The sequence below is a fragment of the Argopecten irradians genome, chromosome 7 (genome assembly GCF_041381155.1).
Source record: "Argopecten irradians isolate NY chromosome 7, Ai_NY, whole genome shotgun sequence".
Classification (NCBI taxonomy): domain Eukaryota; kingdom Metazoa; phylum Mollusca; class Bivalvia; order Pectinida; family Pectinidae; genus Argopecten; species Argopecten irradians.
In genome coordinates, this window is record NC_091140.1 from 6,335,758 (window position 1) to 6,359,034 (window position 23,277).

Consider the following 23,277-nt stretch of genomic DNA (forward strand, 5'->3'; position numbering starts at 1 on the left):
TATAAATCGCCTGACTTTATATATTTTCTTTGTATTATATGTGTTTCATGAGCTCGCAATATATCAATATTAGCAATGTTTGATTATATATCTACCGAGAGCGTTTTATGTTTGTGAAGGGTTATAAATAAAGTAACATACAAATGTATGACCTTGTAGTACTACAATACTAAATGAACCTCTACAGTGTATGGTGTATCTGTCTACATCGGAATCTCGTTATTAAAAGTTCTACTAACGTGTTTTATATTTAATTATCCATGGTTTTAAGGGTAAATGTTTTATGATAAACTGTCATTTTAGTTTTACTGGTTATCAATTATCTCTTAAATTGACATTACACCACTAGGTTAACGCGTTCTACTCAATGATATCAATATTTTCTAATTCAGAAAAGCATTATAATTCAAATTAATATAATATTTCTATAATGTTATAACACGAATTATGCTTACAACGATGCGTTTTCGTTGATTCTCCCATTAATGTAACAATTTGTACACTAACAGAAAATTCTCGTAAGATTCGAGCATTTAATAAAATTGTACTTTGATCGGTGAATTAAGAGTGTTGCCACTTACATACCATTCTACAGAAATGGAACAATTAATATTGCAGTCGGTTTGCGGTTCGCGCGTGAAGTTGCGCTATATGTATAATTGATACATGCACGTACATGTATACATATTAAGGCATAAACTGTCAAGCTTTCAATAAATAATTGTATAATAACCTTATTTGAAGCGATTTCCGATGTATCCCAAATGACTATTCATTTCATACCACCTTTTGTATATCAAGTTTCAGATGTTTTTATCAATAATATCATTTATGTAATATTGTGTCGTGTAAACAAAACCCTCGAGACGAATTTAAATAAACTTTGCATCAATTGAACACTGAATGTGTTTTATTTCATTTTTTGCCAAAAATAAAACATTTGGAAATACTTTACCCTCGTCAGCCCAGTCCTGATTGGTCGTAGATTTTCTCTTTACAAAATGTTCTTTTAAAATTTAGTTATGTTTTGGTCGTTTTTGTAATAAAAATATTAAATGCAACTGTCTGACCTAACATGAATTCCGATCTTTCTGTTAACTCTACGTCTTTTGCTTTCAGTTCAGCAATAGACTTTTTTGTGTAAAAAGTAATTATACAAAACAAACCTAGTAATGATATTTATACAGATGCTAGCGTATCTCGACACGGACTGATCTGATAAAGGGAAGAACATAGTTTTATTCTACCTTACTATCAATCAACACGTTTAGCCAGACATATAAACCAAGGACATCGTGTCGCTCACCGCATGGTTTACTTCTGTCCCTAATTTAAATATATCTGTATAAACACAATGCTTACATCCAAGGACAAAAGGGATGCGCCGGGATTGTCACTGGCATGATGCATTCACATTAAATTCTCTCCACTTAGAAAATGACACAAGGTTTCAATTTCTAGTCTAGATAAATTAATGAATGTTTATGTGTCCTTGGAAAATAACATTTCGAAATTTCGAGACGAAAACATGTTTTCTGCAAAAACAAGCCAATCCCAAACTTCGAAAGGGGTATTCAGAGATGACCTGGTGTTGTTAGATTTACACAAGCTGTTCGACATTTTGAACATGTAGTTACTGCGAGATGAATTAAATGTTATTCTTGTAGAGTCATGTTCCATTTCTAGAAAAGGATCGAATTGGTAAGTAGAAATGGGGTTCATTCAACAATAACATTTATAATACTGATAGTGTCGTCATTTGTTCACACACATGTCCTAAAACAATTACAAACTTACTCAATTTCCAGAAAAATGAATTAAGTTAAGCTGTGGAAACCATTCAAAGACACCGATAAAAATGTACGATGTCTTAAAAATACTTATGATGATGTATACTTATGATATACTTATAATACTTTTGGCAGTAACCAGTTTTGGTTCTTATTTGTCTATGCTAAATTAAAACCGATGCATCGTAAGTATTGTAGTTTTCGAAACGTTAGAAAAAGCATATGAAAACATTTATTTGAATTTCTTCAGTTCTGTATGTAAGGCATGTGTAACTATATCTGTTTATTAGGGGTAGCCTTTCCCACCATCAAACTAACATAACATGCATTTTTCTAAGTATCAGGTACGGTGCAGGTAAGTCATCATTACATTGTAAAAAATAAAAAGTACGTCCCTTTATCAAGACATAAATTAATTTAACACGGTTATATGATACAGAATTAACGATAGAAAATACACGAACACCAAGGAAACAAAATATAGCCATTAACGGCAAACCGCAGTAATTTCTTGGGCGAGCGGAGGTAGCCCGCCTGTTGAATTTAGCAAGGTAAGGATTTTGAAAGAAAACCGAAATTGAAACCGTTTAAAATGCTGAGACATTTCGAAAATATCGAAACCGTACGCGTGTGGCCTTTTTGACTAATTGAAATAATTCAGATCTTGTAACAATCATACACGTTATTTATTTTATTTTACTTATGTATTTATTTATTTATTTATTTACATTTCATCGTCATTTATTTACTTATTAGATATCTATTTCTGTTAATTTATTTCAAGGCGAAAATTGTTCCAACCACTTGTTTGTGCAAAACAGCAAAACATCGCGCACTGTGTATTAATATTTTATAGCATCATTTAACCAAACCACACCAATTATCTGCGTGAAGCAATATACTTGGTTACTTTTTATAGATGATATACATATTGTGGTATTACTTTCAACGCCGTTCGTTCTAACTATTCATAAGTAATGCTAGAATTGCTATATGTTTATTTCTATGACACAATACCAAATTTTACATTGTTTTTAATAGGTATTATTGAAAACTATTTTTATATGATATGATTTATACTGCACTGCATTGTATATAAATTATGATATAATTTGCTAAAATACATATCATTGTTTATTTATTATCAATAATCATGTACCACCCCACTCAGGCTTGTGGATTTACTTAGTATTAGTATTTAATATAATAAAGATTCAAAACACTGGTACCGTTATTGTGTAAGATTTGAACATAGCGGTGTAAATGAGTATAAAGTACCCGTCATGTTTGCCCATTGTCATTAATGATTCTTGACGCGTATTTTATTCCGAACGTGCGGCTTTAAGGGATCGGAAAAGTTAAAACAACAGGTCAACATATTGCCTAACGTTGTTTTTACCCTTTTTATCTTTCGTCATAGTTTATGAACTGAAGCAATATTTCTTCATTTTTGGGTTAAATATGTCTGGTGTGTTATGCTATTGTATGGTGTGACATTGTACATCCAGCTGTCTTACTAGTTCTACCGCTGGCCTATAAGTGTACATGCACTATTCAACAGTACCAGGCTAATCTGGCGTAAAGGAAATGAATGAAGACTTGACGTCAAGGGAGGTAACACATACCGTTATAACCTCTCAATTCCCTTATTCACTGAACTGTATCGAACATACACTATAGAAAAGGATTTTCTGTATCTTTTATTATTTCTAATTTACTTAAAATAACTTTAAAACAAAGACTCGTATTACAAGTTTCTTCATTCAATATTTAAAGCATAAAACTACGACCCTGTTTATGTTGTCTCCCTTTGGCACGAGTAAAGTACACGACAATTGAAGATTGCGTGCTGTCGTTGACCGAGTTCAAGTAGTATGTTTGATTACAAAATTGATACGCCGTACATACGTCACAGGTGTAAATACGAAACGACTTGACATAAATACCAATTGATAAGTGGTGTAAACACTATGTGGTGCAGGTCACATTTACTGTTTGTATACAGCCTGCACGTCCCTCCTCTCATAAACAACATCGACCGATCCTAATTATACTGATAATATTCTAAAAATGTATGATATTAGGCGTGCCAAAGTTGCATCATCACATGCACGCTGCACCTATAGTGTGGAAACTGTGAATGAATCATAGTACACGCTCTGTTCACGATTCATTCATGGCATTAGAAATGGTTTTTTTTATCTTTTTAAGCTGTATTTTTAAATTGATTTTCTTTTTACTTTAGTAACAGCCAACATTAGTACATTAGCTGTTTATGCGTGTATCTATACTTTAGAATGTGTGATTCAATTACGTATATTTTGTTGGCGATTAGAAATAAAAAAATAATACATGTAAATTTAATTCCTGGAAAGGAACAAGGCACGGAACTGAGAAGTATTGTCGAGGCAACAAAAAAAGACAAAATACATGTATTTATCAACTACATTGCAGCACGTCAACATACACTTTTTACGTAATTACTTCTGTGTGATAAACATTGTTTAGCTGCATTCCAAGAAAAAGGCCTTTCTCTTATACCTACACATGTAATACTGACTGGTCTCTGATACCAACATATGTGATACTGGCTGGCCTCTCATACCTACACATGTAATATTGACTGGTCTTTCATACCTACATATGTAAAACTGGCTGGTCTCTCATACCTACCCATGTAATACTGGCTGGTCTCTCATACCTACACATGTAATACTTGCTGGTCTCTCATACCTACACGTGTAATACTGGCTGGCCTCTCATACCTACACATGTGATACTGGCTGGCCTCTGATACCAACATATGTGATACTGGCGGGCCTCTCATACCTACACATGTAAAACTGGCTGGTCTCTCATACCTACACATGTAATACTGGCTGGCCTCTCATACCTACACATGTAATATTGACTGGTCTCTCATACCTACATATGTAATATTGACTGGTCTCTCATACCTACACATGTAATACTGGCTGGTCTCTCATACCTACATATGTAATACTGGCTGGTCTCTCATACCTACATATGTAATATTGACTGGTCTCTCATACCTACACATGTAATACTGGCTGGTCTCTCATACCTACATATGTAATATTGACTGGTCTCTCATACCTACACATGTAATATTGACTGGTCTCTCATACCTACATATGTAATATTGACTGGTCTCTCATACATACACATGTAATACTGGCTGGTTTTTCATACCTACATATGTAATACTGGCTGGTCTCTCATACCTACATATGTAATATTGACTGGTCTCTCATACCTACACATGTAATATTGACTGGTCTCTCATACCTACATATGTAATATTGACTGGTCTCTCATACCTACACATGTAATACTGGCTGGTCTCTCATACCTATATATGTAATACTGGCTGGTCTCTCATACCTACACATGTAATACTTGCTGGTCTACCATACCTACATATGCAATACTGACTGGTCTTTCATACCTACATATGTAATACTGGATGGTCTCTCATACCTACATATGTAATACTGGCTGGTCTCTCATACTTACACATGTAATACTGACTGGTCTCTCATACCTACATATGTAATAGCGGCTGGTCTCTCTCATACCCACACATGTAATACTGGATGGTCTCTCATACCTACATATGTAATACTGGCTGGTCTCTCTCATACCTACACATGTAATACTGACTGGTCACTCATACCTTCATATGTAATACTGGCTGGTCTCTCATACCTACATATGTAATACTGGATGGTCTCTCATACCTACATATGATGGTCTCTCATACCTACATATGTAATACTGGCTGGTCTCTCATACCTACATATGTAATACTGGATGGTCTCTCATACCTACATATGTAATACTGGCTGGTCTCTCATACCTACACATGTAATACTGACTGGTCTCTCATACCTACATATGTAATAGCGGCTGGTCTCTCTCATACCCACACATGTAATACTGGATGGTCTCTCATACCTACATATGTAATACTGGCTGGTCTCTCTCATACCTACACATGTAATACTGACTGGTCACTCATACCTTCATATGTAATACTGGCTGGTCTAGGGTAATTCACTCATGCCCAATGAAGTTGTATTGCATGACCAACAATACAATCAAGCCACTTGACAAAATTACATTTTCTCGGTACAATTTTAACATTTTTTTTAGAAACTAGGCTTGGTTTATTTTAAAAGATGCAAGCAACGGGATATGCGTTGAACATATCTCGCAATTCGTATGTATGAAGAATGACTTCCAGTCTCGTTTTGTTTATTTCAAAATGGAGGAACAACATAGTAGTAGAAATGCAATAAAATGTCGAGGTAAGAATTCCGTGACCCTCGGGTAGAACATCCCTATCCTTCATATCCATATATGATTTCGTCTTATATTATTACCAAGCAAGCCGTCTGTGGTTTGACAAGCACACTGAGGTAATTGAAGGGTAACTTTATTATCAACTATTAGGTAGTGCATTGTTTTGGTTAGGTGATACTTTCTCATTGTTTGTTTTGGTGAGACTTTTTAAGGTATGGACTGTATGTGTTGATTGATGTTGGTTAGTTTAGTTTATAAAAGATTGGTAAAGAAATGATACATGTTCATCGTTTAGGCATAGACACATCTTTCTTATTTTTAAATCTGAATTGATTTTGATTTCAAATTTCCAAAATATTTTATTGCCTCAACGAAGCTAATATGTCAATAGAATCGTTATGTATACCTTCCTAAACCTTAAACTAGCTTGACCCTTAAAGTTCACACCGCTTGATAAACTTGATGGTGCCTGGTTTGATGTCTGTCGTTAATCGAGTTAGATCTTTACCACACAACTTGACACCTGTCGATGTCATTACGGCATCACCATAAAAGTTAAAAAATCAAAGTTGAAAATAAAAATCTAATTTTTGTTGATTTCTTTGATATTCGATTAATCATTATTTTTAAATTGCATTATATTATTTTTCTTTATATTCATTACATTAGACACATATTCACACTTTGTCAGAAACACACTCTTGATAAATTCCAGATAAATAAGGTTTTGTAAAAACAATTAAAAAAACAAGTATGCAATTACGGAGTTAAAGATTTAACAGAGGCACAGACTGAGACAGTGTTGAGAAAAAGGCTTTAATAAGGAGACCATGAGTAAGGCAGTGTTAAGGTAGGTCCACACTTTTGAAAACCGCGCCAATTCATATGACGCTATACCGGAAGTTGCGGAGGTTGTTTTGAATTAGACTGGTTCCCGCCTCAGTTACCTCCCTTGCGTACGCTTCACTGAGGACCGGTAGCGGGTAGCCATCTTGAGTGGGAATTCCAACTCCAGAGTAGTGCGCATCATTTCTGCGCATGATATGTCATTATGGAGACGGCTACTTCCGTTAAGAGAAAATAACGTCATTAACGTCGTTCCTATGAACACTCTAAACTCTGTTAGCACGAAATGATTTCAAAACTTAAGATCTTATTTACTTTTGTTTATATATCGTTCAAATAAATTATTTATTCTTTACGTTAAGATCCGTCGCTTCGTGCGTAAAGGGGTTTCCTACGCCTAAAAAAATGTGATGCAGGCGAACCGGATATGTAGATTGACCAATCAAAAAAATCATCATGGTTACCCGCTACCGGTCCCTAGTGAGCGGAGCGCAGCCTGGCGGAGAGTAGAGAACTAAGGGAAGGGAACCAGTCTAGTTTTGAATTCCAGAATGGTTTCCGATACGCCACGACATCCCACTTGGATATTTTTTCAATAGGTGAAAATTGTCTACATATAATATTGAATGTTTAAAATCATTAAATAAATCAAATAAAAGCAGTGAAGTGAAAATGATATGCTATCTGAGGTTTTTGCGTTCCCTGTCGTAAATGGGAATGGATTTTCAAACACCGGAAGTGCCGTTCGTCACTATAAATGATAAGAGGGGACCCGGCCGGACCGAAATTCCGGAATTCTAAAAAAATCGCATACGGATTTCCTTTAAACACAAAATTTGGAGAAAATCATAAAAACAAACAGACATAAACCATATATACTATCACAAAAACATATGAACTGATGTGGAATGTTTTTTTGCGGCATGATTTTCAAAAAATAGTCAAATATGACCATCTTAGCACTGGATGAAATGGGGGTAGGGTTGTGAGTTACAAACTTCAAGCTTACAAAATTGTGAAATTTTGATCGAGGACCCCATGTTTTTATATGATATTTGAAAAATATATTATCTTGGGCATATCATATATTGTTAAATTGACATGGGTTTTCATTTCCTTTTTGGCCTATTCATTGATTTTTTACGGGCGAAAATATGGCAAAACATGATAATTACGTATAGAAACGGTCCTGGAAAATAACAAATATTAGTTAGCATTTGTAAAAATACAAGAGTTTTGTATATTGTTCTATCGTTAGAAATTTAGGACAAAAAATCAACAGGAGCGAGACTACATTCACCCTAATATTACAGAAAATATAATTTTATGAATTTTTCTATTTTCGGCCAGCAAATTTGCATGGATGGTATATTTCAAGCTCAAATATCTCAAAAAGTAGTTCGAGAACACCCATTTATCTTTGCAGATTTGAAATCTGCATGAAAAATGCAAGAAAATAAGACCTGTTAGAAAAAAATGACATGGGTTTTCCCAAAAGTATGGAGCTACCTTAAGACGGCAGTAATGATAATATATGATATCCAACTACTGTGCGGTTATTAGGGCGATGACGGCAAACACAATTAAAGCAACCCGCGTTTTAAAAAAATCAGTATTTAATATATCTGTTTAAAATTATGCAGGTAATGATAATGAATGTAATGTTAACAATAAACTAATAAGTTTTTGAAATCTAAACTATTATCAAACTCGTTTTAGAGTTTGTATATATATTCAATAAAACGTGAAGGCAGACCCACCAAATGACAATGTATGGAAATAGCAATTATTATATAACGCCCTGTATACTGGACTGAATATATAGAATATTGACATGCAGTAGGATTTAGAACTAAAATATCCCGGCAGGTAACGCTAAACATGGCTATCTCGATCACTTAACACCAGTGACGATACAATCTACACCACAACAGCTTAGATGCTCGATCTTACCAATTTATTTCACGCTTCATTGAACATTATCATGCCGCAATGCCTTGTTTATTAGCATTGGGTTTAGCTTAGATATTTTTTTTGTAATTTAATTGACATTATGAAGTACCTTAACGGTTGTCTAACATATGAATAGTTTTTATTATCAAAACTTTTCAGTTTTTTTGTGCGATTTTGAAATAAATCCGATTACAAAACAATAGTCTAGACATATAGACTGATTTTGGTAGGAAAACCTTGAGTAAGGTTATCATATCGTACGATCTGATATATACACTGACCGCCTGATGGAAGCCGAGAAGGGACAGATTTTGTAAGAAATCCTTGGCTTAGATGAACGCATCGTACGATGTAGCCATTGACCTTTTAGTCTATACAAAGATGACACGGTACCGTATACCGGCTAAGACGACTGGTCAAGCTTGCTATCAGCCAGGCTATAATTAGATAAATACAGGAGATTAAATAAGCAACAACTGACCCCATCGTACCAGGCAAACGAAAGAGTACACGCGACCTTTCACGAAAGTACTAACATGAAGTGTATGATAATAACTATATCGATCACACAACAACAGTCCTTTCACTGGCCCTGTTTAAACCGACACAAGGAAAATAAAATAGAAAGAAAACAATGAACGAGTTATATAAATAAAGATCCTTTAAAAAAATGAATTCGACTGCAAAACAGCTTGTTTTTCTTTAGTAATTCCGTATTATGTCGTTAAGTGTTCTGTGTAATACACTTTTGACAATATTATTGGGGGATTTGAAACAATGTATCCAATTTAATGCCCAACTTGGTTGCTACATTTCTGCCCTTCCTACATGACAAATTATGAATCAAAATATATTTGAAAAACAATGTACATATATACATATACATCTACAATGTATTGATTGATATATTTTTTCTATATCCAAAAGTTAACATAAAGAATAATATTTGAGTCCAGAAATATTACAGTAATCTGTTACTGATGGTTTCTACGTTTTACATGTCGTGGCACATCCCCATACGGACTTAACCTTGTGAAATATACTAAGATAACCAAAATACATCAAAGTAGGGTTTCCGTCACTATGTGACAAGTTACTGTTAGTAATTCTTTATTTGTTTAACGAAGATTGCAAACAGCCCTAGGGCCACTAGCTGCTCTTCTCTGTTTTCTTTCTTTATTTTTTTCTTTCCAATAAAAGCCACTTTGCCATAGAAATTTATTTGAAATTCCACAAATAAGTTTAAATGCACATCATGCGGTCCTTACCGGGGCGCTGGTGTGGCGCCACATAAACAAATAGACGTATTACAATTGTATAATCCATTTGATGACTGTGGGAGTGATCAAAATATTAACGCCAGTTATAATTCCAGCTGAACTCTGTTTTAACAGGGTTCATAATGGTCTACATTATCAATATTCTCACATGAAGTTATCTTTATTATTTAAGTTACATAACTGAAAAACGAATTAAAACAACTCTGATGAATTAATGCAATTGATGTAAAGATAAATATCACCTGACGACGTTCCGTTTATTACACATGAGGACATCATAATACATGTAATACAATATAAAAATGTAGGCGTAATACTGGTTTATCTGATGCAAACACTCATGTCGTCTGTATTACATACACGGCTAACAAATACAATTCCAATTTGTGACGTCACCGAGTAAACAAAATTATCAGTGACACATTTATCATTTTCTCGTTGAATATTAACGTTATTTTCAGAAAATATGTTGATTTTAGTACAAAGAAGGCAAACAACGGAATTTGCGTAAAAATATAAAGCAATTTTCATTTGCATTTTTTCTTTGAACTTATTTATCAAAATGGCGAGCTATCGTAATTACAAAGTTATAATAAAACGTCGAGGTTGAGAGAAAACTACTCTTTCACGTGTGAATATAAAGAAGTCTTTTATAGTATTTCATATACTGCAATTGAAAAATAATACAATGACCACTGAAATATTTGACTTTCATTTCTTCCCGTTTCTATGTTGACTGTGATGTTTGGGATATTGGCATATAGACTATATCAACGGAAACGCTGTTATTTACATCTGAATTATTTTGCAAAAAAGAAAAAAAAAATCATCCAGTGGCTTATTCAAAAATTAATTAATCAGTATTTTACTAAATAGAATAGCATGGTATTTTACTAGAGAGGATTCCTGTTTACGTTAGCCCAAGGAGAAATTGTTTGGCCACTCCCGGTACTCGCGAGGAAACATTTGTCCACATTATTTACATTGTTGTTTACATTGTTGATTGTTGATATTGTTTGGACATAATATGATATCAGTTTAAAATTTTTTCCTGAAATTCCCAAAATCTCTCATCTGTTCTCGATTCTTGGTTATTTTGACGTCATGAGAGACTCGTGTTAAAACAATGCTTTGACAGAGATATTTGTTGATAATATTCTTATATGTGTATAAATATGATAATATAATTAAAACATCGTTGCAATTAAAATTGAAAGAAATGAAATTGCCAAACTCGCTGATAGGACGATATCAGAAAGTTGCTTCATTTAAAGAGTAAATGTGGTAACCTTGGTGGAATAATCTGTAGAAGTTGATGAACTCGGTGACCATTGATGCACACGTACCATAACTACTATCTATGTCACGCTGCACGCAGACGACCCCTCTCTATCTACATGCCTACGTGATAGTATCTATCTATTCGCCATTACAGCAGCCTTGTACCCCGTGTTTTGACTATTCAGTCAAAACTGTGTCACCTCTGTCATTATCAGATAACCGTCACGTCACTAAACTTCACATTATACTCAATCAACCACGAGGTCTTTCTCTAGAACACAACACACTGCATGTATAACCCGTGCTTGAATAACCTTGACATTGGAAATTTCCTAGAAAAGCTTGCCAATTTGCATTACCGAAAATGTGTTTTGACGTTATTTCCAATAAATTAAAACGACAGCAGATATCACCGAAAGTAGGATTTACTTGGGAACATTTGTAAAACTGGGTACATATGTCCCGCTTCGTCGGTTTCTCTTTACTTTCATCAGTTTTCTTATTTCAAAGTTATAGGTGCCGTTATTTTTATACACGCGAATCAGGAAGAGCTTTATATAAAATATATAATAGGAATATAAGTTATTCACCACCAAATGTTACCAAACACTTTTAAAATTACAGTACTTACAATGCATAGTTACAAGTTCAAATAAGAGCTGAAAATAATAAATTCTACATCTATAGTGCAGTGAGAAGAGTACGCGTATAAAGGTCAGGCGATGAAGATACCTTGTTGTCTACAATTTCAGTTAATATTTCTGCCGGTATGAGTCCATCGAAACATGCATATGGCATACAAAATAAGAATTTTACAGTGCATGAATTCTGGTTTGTAACTAATGCTTATAATATACAATTATCGACCTATTTCCAGGTGGATACGGTGAGTTATCAACCCGAGTAAGTGATATATCCCGAGGCCGGAGGCCGAGGGTTATATCATTTACGAGGGGTGATAACTGCTTTATCACCTTTCAGCGTGAGTACATCATACCATGTTTCGTCATCTGGTGATCTATCACATGTCATGAATCGAATTCCAATCATAACGATAACAAGGAGTTGAAGAAATATAACATTTAATATGAGGAATGTGTAGATAAATGTGGGGGTTACTTAGATATGATAAGGGGTTTCATTTCTATAAAAAAAAATTCGCTGCTAGTCATTTGGACTAGTAAACCCTAAAATTCTGCTAGTCCGTCTAGTTAATCACTAGTCCAAATTAGATAAACAGCCGTTTAGGCGTTTTGCCTCAGCACTTCAGTCAAGATCAGTTTTGGATTTTGACCCATATTACAGTCTTGATGCGTCTGTGTCCGGACTAAAATAATCGCATACAGAATTCACCCAAAATATGTTGCAATTGACCACTTCTCTTGTTAAAAAAGTGTTTACTGGTTTTAATCGGGTAGAAAGCAACTATTCCAATCGGACTGGTTCATTACAATTGGCACTAGTCCAGCCTTAAAATTACTTGTCGTGGCCATCGGACTAGTGCTTAAAGTTGCAACAGACTGGATGTGGTGTTAGTTGAAAGAGTCTTACATGGTGTAGTTCTACAGTGTAATCATATTTTGACAGTGAAACTTTTTCCAAGTGATGTCAGACCATTGTGATTATACAAAGTCTTTTGCTGTATTTTGTTTCAATATCAATTCCTATAAAGCAAAACAGGATAGCTGTGAGGACAAGCTTAGTACTGAAGACAAAAATCAAGCCTCTTTCTTAGCTATCAATCACTTCCCATTTTGTTCTCTTAAGTAATATAACGTAAACCTATCTAAGGCATACATTAATTATAAAATCGTGATATATAAACATTAAATGGGAAACAATGGTTTATAACACAATGTTTCGTGTTATTCCACTCTCAGGCCATTGTATATGTGTGCTGGGTGTTGAGTAAAAATATTAATAGTCCACTAGTGAAATAATACCTTAAGATATTTTTGATTGGCAGAGATTTTAAACTTTGAACCGAACTTTTTCTCATTGTGACGTCACAAATTGTTAACGTCATCAAATATTGAATGACATCATGTTGTTGTACTCAGATAGCTGCTTGCAAAACAAGCTATGTGTGACGGCGTTGGAATCTTTCATGCTTTACCATTCGTTGTATAAATTATCGACTCCTACTTAATATTTGTTTTTATTCAGTGGTATATCTTGCCGTACGAGGACTATGGGCTGATATCGGTAGAATCAATTCCAACCAATTCTATTGCAAATGGATTTAGCATCAGGCAAAGTCTATATATGCCATCTCCAGACAAATCCGGTATGGTAAAAATGTCAACAAAATATTTTCACATTTAATATTACATCTTGAATGACTATTATTAGTTTTTCTACCCAACCTATCACAGTAGAAAAAAATCTAAACACATTTTTAGTTGAGATTGTTGATTACACGTAACATGGCAGATGTCTTGCCTACTTTTCAACACTTACAATTTACAACTGTCTTTTAAATAATGCATACACTCCAAGGTCTAGTAAATATCTTTAAGTTAGAACGGAATACTTTTAATAGGAGAAGCATGTTTATTTAGGTCATGCATTAAAATAAGAACATTATTGTTCTTCGCAGAATATATCTTTTAATTACCTGTAAAATTTACAAAATACAATCTTAAGTTTTAGACATTTTACAGATTACAAGATGGTTGTGAAACAAACATAATTGTTTTGTTTATTTTGTTTCGAAAATTATGCTTATTTTTCAGCAAAAGGTCATTCGAAGACTTTCAATAATAATGGACGATTAAAAGAAACTACATTGTACATCAAATTTGCAATATTTTACATTGATCAAAGCTAAGTATCACCAAAATGAGTGTTACATGTGCAATGCAACCATGGGTCAACTTTTAAATCTAAGCTTTATTTTAGATGGAACATTTATTAAAATCATTAAAGCAGCAGTTAAATTTATATTGAAAATTTGTTTTTAACAAGATACGATTTTACCCACATTGCGCATATCAAACCAATTAAGTTGAAATCGTGCTTTAAAAGTGACCGTTATGTGAATCGATTTGAAACTATTCGTTCTGAAAATAATTCTTCTGTTTTTTGTCTATGGAAAAATGTTGGGTGTTTTTTAAACACATTAAACTTTTTTTGATATTGTTCAAGGTCTTATGAATTGAAAATAAAACACAAATATTAGTCATCAGATATGTTATTTTCAGTTGATGATTTAAACTATGTAACATGTGTTATATATTATGTTTATCAAACTTGAGTTAAGCTTGTGTCTTATCGAAAATTTGAAAATTATTTGACGACTTACCACTTTTTTTTTGTTTTCAGCATAGATAAGATAATGAGGAAATACGAAATTAATGAAAGTCTTTTACAAATACAACAAAAAATGAAACAAATGCAGGAAATAAATACAGTCATAATGGAATCATTGACAGTGTTTAACTTTTCCCCGATTTCCCTTACGTAAAATCCTCGCGATTAGGTAAACGCAGAAATGCAAACCTGTGAAAGATCACTCTATTAATACAACTATACATTAATATTGACAGCGCAAACGTTAGCATACCTAGGATTGATTCAACACGAAAATACCCACACGCGAATACATCGACGTCTATGAACCAAAAGGAATATACGATCTGATAAAGTGACAGTATACTAACACAGATACGATCACGCTGATACCATATTGATGGCTGGCTATTAACCAATGGGGGATGACAAGATAATACAGCGGTCGAAATCCTGACCCCAGTCAGGTACGAAATACAGTGACAAGATTCAGAACGATTGTCTATATTATCCAATGCAAAGTGATACAGATGGCAAAGTGAGCTGACCTTACGGTGGGTATTGATTGTGCCGTCATGTGTTTGCGAGCGTTACGTCATACCTTTAAGAGAAACAGACATGAATGTCACTCACAAATAATGACATCACAATGGAGACCTACCCGATTTTTATTTTCATTTATTTATTTATTTATTTATTTTGGAAAAACAACATTGTATGCTTTCTGAAATATTTATACGAAAGGCATAAACAGATTGTCCTCTGAATAGATTATTCTATCACAGCCGTGAAAGACACTACGTTTATTAATGAAGCATATTACAGGAATCAGTATTCAATATGAAATACATTAAAGGTTAAAAACTGCTTCATTTTGTTTTGAATAAAAGTAGAGAGTCCAGAGTGTTTTGGATTGGCAAGTGAGGCAGTGCATGCCCTGGTAGTTGGTATAGCGTTACAGTACGTTTGGACTGTCGGTATGTGAACATTTGTCAATACATCTATTGAAAAGAATATCTATAACAAATTACAACCAGAACCCAGAATAGATTTGACCTAGGATTAAATAGTCTCCTATTGTCCTATCGTCCATTCCTTATCGTGTAAATATTTGTCGGCTTTATTGAATACTAAACACATTGTCTGGCATACTGTCCTTCATGTGTTTATAGATACTAAATGACATGGGTCAATATGCAGACCATTGAAGTTTCAAATATTTGTCTCTAATAGATGATTGTTAGTTTGATAACTTTAATTATTATACCTCAAGTGAGAAGCAGCATTGTGATTTGTCGAGAGATATTTGGCATTTCACACTATCACACGACAGTTAGCAATAAAACAATAGGAGACAATTAGCACGTTCGTAGCAACCCCCTAGCAACGGGTGATAGTGAATATTTAACAGTATATAAATACTACCTGCATTAGAGGGTGACAGTGTCTAGTATCACCCCGAGGATATCACTGTTCGCCTCGGGTGACAGTGATATTCCGAGGGGTGACACTAGGCACTGTCACCCTCTAATGTATGCAATATTTATTTTATTATACCAAAAGTCTAGAAACAAAACTAGTTTTCAAGTATTTGCAATCTATTAAAACATTTTAACTGATTTTAGCAAAAGTCGAACAGTCACCGTCGGCAGTAGAATAGCATATCAGTTTCTACTCAGTAGCGCTAACTATCATTGCATTATAAAAAAAGAATACTCACAATAATCATATTGTGAAAATTCTTGTTATCTTGTCTCCTGCGTTTGTTTAAATCTTAACGTTTTTGCAAATCTCAATGAATTTTGGTTTCGTCCCGTCGTCGGTTTACAACATTAGCAACGTCACGAAGACGCTTGAAATCGCATGTCTTCCGTTCACCTAATCACCGACTGGTTCATAAAAACCGACATATAGCGCTTTGACGGTAAGCGAAAAGACGTGAACGGAAAGCTCCGTCCTTAATATGAATTTGTTGATAAACAGACTAATTTGGCAAAACTATTACTAAATAGCTCCAGATAAATTTTGAAGAGTCGCTTCAAAACACAAAAATGGCGTCGAAAAAAGAAACGAGTGCGCATCTTTTTTGGGCGGTTAATATTTTGCACTGTCAAAAATACACTATCACCCGTTGTTAGGGGTTGCTACGAACGTGTCTATTGTTTTCTATTGTTCTGATGTTACCCGCCGTGTGATAGTGTAAAATACCAAATATCTCTCGACCAATCAGAATGCAGGATTCTCACTTGAGGTATAATAATACAAAATATTAACGGCCCGAAAAAATGCGGCGCACTCGTTTCTTATTTCGACGCCATCATTGTGTTTAAGATTTTATGAAACGAGTATAAGATTTTTTTTCTTTTTGCGAGCCTTGGCGATGCGTTGAATAAAATCAAAAAACTACCAAAACCTACATAACAGAGAATTTCACTTGAAAATGTATTCCGAAAATCCAGCGGAGACCTCCATTTTGTCCCGCCGTCCTTATAATTCTGGCGTCACGTCATTTTTTTCTGACGTCATTTTATTATTTCTGAATGAGGCCACAATAAATTTCCAGCTAATGATAATCGCTCCAGGTCATTTCACACTAGTGACATAATATTACACGGGCAAAATCACTGGATATCAGGCGGATTATGTGATAAAATTGAATATGGAAATTGGAATGAAAGCCCTTCTACGGAAGGAAAATACATTATATAAATTCTACCTACATTAGAGTGTTACAGTGTCTATTATCATTCCTCAAGTAAGAATCCTGCATTCTGATTGGTCGAGAGATATTTGGTATTTTACACTATTACACGAAAATTAGCATTATAACAATAGGAGACAATAGACACGTTCGTAGCAAACCCCTTGCAACGGGTGACAGTGGGGTTTTTTGACAATGCAAAATATTAACCGCCCGAAAAAGATGCGCACTCCTTTCTTTTTTCGACGCCATCTTTGTTTTTGAAGCGACGTTTTGCCAAATTAGTATGTTTATCAATATCTTTTTTTCAAATTAAGTACGTAGCTTTCCGTTTACACCTTTTCGCTTACCGCCAAACCGCTATATGTTGGTTTTTATCAATCCTGTCTGTGATTAGGTGAACGGAAGACATGCGATTACAAGCGTCTTTGTGACGTTGCTAATTTCATTCATTCATTCATTCATTGAAATTTACAAAAACTTTAAGATTGTAACAAACGCAGGAGACAAGACAACAAGAATATTTCACTGAATGCTTATTGTGATTATTCTGTTTTACAATACAATGGTAATAAGCGCTACTGAGTAGAAGCTACTGTATATGCTATTTTTCTGCCGACGGTGAGTTTTTGTCTTTTGCTAAAATAAGTTAAAATGTCTCAATAGATTACAAATACTTGAAAACTAGTTTTGCTTCTAGACTTTTGGTATTATAAAATAAAAAGTAGGAAACCTACCTGTATTTGAGGGTGGCAGTGCCTAGTGTCACCCTCTAATGCAGGTAGTATTTATATAGTGTCACCCCGAGGATATCACAATCACCCGAGATGGGATTAATATAAACGATCATACAGTGCTTGGCCGTTAAGCGAAAAGGTGTAAACTGGGAAAAAAATGTTTATAAGCTACGGTGGCTGATTTATGCCATTTCGTCTTTTCGTCTTTTCGCCCCGAAAAGACGAAAATTAAATATCTTAATTTTCGTCTTTTCGTCTTTTCGCCCCGAAAAGACGAAAATTAACAAATTTAAATTTCGTCTTTTCGCGGCGAAAAGACGAAAAGACGAAAAGTCAAACACGAAAAGACGAAAGTGAAGCACGCTAATTAGCGCCTTTAATTTTCGTCTTTTCGCCTTCAAAAATCTCGTCTTTTCGTCTTTTCGTCTTTTCGCCCCGAAAAGACGAAAATTACAAACCTTAAATTTCGTCTTTTCGTCTTTTCGGGGAGAAAAGACGAAAATTAACAAACCTTAATTTTCATCTTTTCGTCTTTTCGTCTTTTCGCCCCGAAAAAATACAAATTACAGATATACTTTGTCATCTATCATATACGACGGAGATTATAATGTAATTTCTAATGTAAAATTTTGATGAAGACCATGTCATGTATGTAGTCAAAATGTCTTTTCAAATAATACACAGTACCTTGTACCTACTGATTGACTGTTATAATTAACTGTATTTGAGCAATTTCTTGGTATAAGTCCTTCCTTTAAACTCAAAGTCTTCACGAGTTGTCTTTCATAAATTGTTTTGTTAACAAGTTTATCCGTGGTTCAAACGCTTTCAAATAATACCCGCCGACAACTTTTTTTTTTCCAAGTTGTGTAGGGGAGGCAACTCCTGTAAGTGCTATGTTTAGCATCCTAAGTTCATTATGGTCCTTACATATACACGGCAATGTGTTGATAAGCGTAATTGCTAAAGAGGGCGATTAGAACACAAAAAATAAGATATTAATGAATTTTAAAAAAATATATTGAACAATTAAGTCAATATTAAGATAAAAAGATTTCAAAATGACTTCCACACCAGACCGGAAGGCGAAAAGACGAAAAGACGAAAATTAAGGTTTGTTAATTTTCGTCTTTTCGGGGCGAAAAGACGAAAAGACGAAAATTAAGGTTTGTTAATTTTCGTCTTTTCGGGGCGAAAAGACGAAAAGACGAAAATTAAGGTTTGTTAATTTTCGTCTTTTCGGGGCGAAAAGACGAAAAGACGAAAAGACGAGAATTTTGAAGGCGAAAAGACGAGAATCAAAGTCGCTAATTAGCGTGTATCACTTTCGTCTTTTCGTGTTTGACTTTTCGTCTTTTCGTCTTTTCGCGGCGAAAAGACGAAATTTAAAGTTGTTAAATTTCGTCTTTTCGGGGCGAAAAGACGAAAAGACGAAAAGACGAAATGGCACAAATCAGCCACCGTAATAAGCAGACTTATTTTGCAAAACTATTCATAAATATAAAAAATCAAAGATGGCGTTGAAATTAGAAACGAGTGCACATTTTTTCCGGGCGTTTAATATTTTGCACTGTCAAATATACACTATCATCCGTTGCTTGGGGGGTTGCTACGAACTGCCGTGTGATAGTGTAAAATGCCAAATATCTCACGACAGATCAGAATGCAGGATTCTCACTTGAGTTATAATAATGTTATTTACATGATTTTGATTTTTTTTTTTTTAAATATTGTATGCTTGCTGAAATATTTACACGAAAGGTTTAAACATATTGTCCTCTGAATAGATTATTTTATCACAGTCGCAAAAGACGGTACATTAAAACAAATCGCAAGAATCAGTTGACTTCAATATAAAATACATTAAGGGTTAAAAACTACTCTATTTTGACTTGAATATAAGTAGAGTGTCCAGAGTACTTTTTATTGGCAGGTGTGGTAGTGTCCTGGTACTTGGTATAGCGATACAGTACATTTGGACTGTCGGTATGTGAACATATGAAAATATATCTATTGAAAAGAGTATCTATAACAAATTACAAGCCAGAATAGATTTGACTCAGGAATATATAGTCTGCTATTGTCCTATCGTCCATTCCTTCCCTTATCATGTAAATATTTGTCGGCTTTATTGAATACTAAACACATTGTCTGGCATTCTGTCCTTCAGATGTTTGTACGTACTAAATGACATGGGTCAATATGCAGACCGTTGAAATAAGGTTCACATATTTCTCGCTAGTAGATGATTGTTAACAATAGGTTGCTAACCTTAATGACTAACGGGTGCGATATTTAGGCGTATTCCTTTGTATAGATACTAAATAACATTCTCACTGACTTAGTTTTCCAAACGTTAAATTGTATTCAAAAACTTGAAAATGTAAATTTGAGATACCTCTTTAAAAAACATCATGTATAATATTACATGCATGTACACAAAAGCATAGTATTACATGGATATGCTGGTTTTTTTTCTACATTTCGGGATGGGCCGGATAGCAGGACGAAATATAAATAGGGCAAAACACCATCTGGGTTTCTAGTACTTGCTAAAAGGGCAAATGATACTTTCGTCGTCATCGCCCATATACAGACAATCTAACTAAAATAATACCGTATATGTCTCACTCCGCTGGTCCGCTGTACGATATGTTACTTGCTCGTCCGTAACGTTGTGTCCATGCTTATGTTCAATAATGTTCAATATTCAATTTATTTCAATAAATCAACAATGACAATAACTGGTGATCACAGAAATGAAAATATCGAGGAAACAAGTGATAAAACTGGCATTTTAATTTGACAAACCTTGATAAAATCACAAAGGTCATAGCATATGGTATCACCACACAGCTCTTTTTATTTAAAAACATCATTTTTCTGTTCAAATTACACAATTCATATATTTAGGAAAAGCTATTGTTTTCGACAAGGTTTAACACAAAATACCTTTTTCCATTGATGCAGAAAAAAAAATGTATTTTTGATATTTGAATATTCACATTTTTGCACTGATATGGACTCATAACTATGCTTTCTAGTATTAGTATTATCAGTGTGTAATGTTAGCACAACACGCGTGGCGATTCTATTGTTACGTGAACAGTCGATGGCGTAGCAACGTGAGGTCATGACCACACTTTTGGCGGGAACATACGAAAGACTCGATTCCAATCAGCTGTTCAATCGAATTCGTTGACGATGACGGGAGAGAAAAAAATATGGGTATTTTATTAAAAAATATGAAACTGCCGCGGGAAAAAAATAATATTTATTAACTTGAAAAACTGTAAATATAAGGAATAGATGTTTATTTTGTTGAGGTTATGAGGGTATAATGATAATGGAGCACGTGTAAATTATGTAACCCCGGCTACAATTCAATATAACGTTACAACACTAATGTTACATTAACGCAATTCTCGAATTCAGTATTGCAAAAACAATATAACAAAACTTGTGGAATATTTTATCGGTCAGATATTTATTAATTATATTCTATGCGTTCGTATTGTTTGGTTTCTACATATAATTATGATTATTGTATAATTGTAGTGAACGTTTCCCAATGATACTGTATGTATACCTTACATTAAAGTTGTATTTCTTGTATATTTCACTGAAACGATATGTCGTTTTAACATTTGATATTAGAACATGGACATGTATCTTGATGATTTAGCTCCCCAAAACCATATGTCAGCCTATAGAGAGCCGAAATCTAGGGATCATATATTCCTGGTTTTGAACTGAAAACGCCTTCAATCACCGCCATGTTCAGTACCTTCGGGTTTTGTCGGAATTCCGAATCGTATCACGTGACTGACAACCATACGTCCTGCACGTGGTGATCCAGGTAACTAGCGTAAGCGCACATATGTTTGTTTATGTTTTCCTTCTGGCTAATATGAGCAAATCGTGCTGGTATATGTCCACAGAGCCAGTACTTGAAACATCTAATTCACACATTGCCGTAATTTAATATTTTGTGTATCAAATATTGCAATGTGCGAGCATTAATTTCTTTGTAGATCCAGTCTGCTGCAGAGGTCACCACGTGTTTAGTTTACGAAAAATTGTTGACATCTCTCTTGGTTTCACAATTCTCGTGTTACTTTGAGATTGTCGCGACGATGTTCGGAAGAGTTCGGAATGGTTCGGCCTCTTTCGAGTCTATTTTTCACGTGTACACGTTAAAAAGATTTTTTATTTTTATGATTTAAATACTTCCAGTACTGCAACTTTATAAAAAGTGGTAAAATTAGAAAGTTTAAATCTCAGACAAACGGAGAAAAATATGTTTAACACTTAAACAGTTTTCACTTTGACAAAAAGAGCGAAAGTGATAGACCATGCAACTTTAACATACACCCTGCTGCTTGTAGGCCTATGTCTGGTATACGGTCTGTGATACAAGGGAGGTAACTCCGCGAATTGTAAAGGACGGTCGATACAATAGACATATTGAAAGATACCATATGGACCAGGACCACAATTAACTCTGCTATATGTTTCATTGTAACGTTAAAATTCATAATAAATTCCCAAATTTCGTTGACAAGTTTACATCGAACCTGGTCAAGGTCAATATCCGAGGAACAAATTCTGAAAGTTTCAACCTAGCATGACCGGCATTTTCTCAAGATATCTGTCATCAAGTGTCACCATGTGCCAATTATATACATCCGGGTCATGGGTTGGGGTCAAAACAGGACTTTTTACACAGGATCCTGGAGCAATAAAAACAAGAGAATTCAGTATTTTACACTATAACAGTTAATTTGACATATACACTACACATCTACATTAAATTTGTTGGCAAATACCAAATTCACAGGGGCATGCTGCATGTTTTCATAAAATACATACATTTCTGAAGGGACTTCATTCGTATGTAATTGTGGTCTCAGTCCTATTATGTTGTATAGATAATTCATTATTCATTCAGTAGGATAAAATGATAATGTAATCGACATGTATACAACAGAAAAATGTTACATTAAGTTGAAAACTGGAAAAAAAATCATAATTACTATGGTTAACATTGGAGTATATTTTTCAATAATTGA

General features: G+C 34.3%; 1 protein-coding gene across 2 annotated transcripts in view; it reads left to right on the plus strand.

Moving 5' to 3' along the window:
• Positions 1-1,604: 1,604 nt before the first annotated feature.
• Positions 1,605-23,277, plus strand: part of LOC138327384 (uncharacterized) — a 41,806-nt gene continuing 20,133 nt past the window's right edge. The window contains exon 1 of one of the 2 annotated variants that reach the window (XM_069273441.1): positions 1,605-1,701. The gene's annotated coding sequence lies outside the window, so the exon portion shown is untranslated. The remainder of the gene's footprint in view (positions 1,702-23,277) is intronic. The other variant, XM_069273439.1, reaches the window with a different exon arrangement.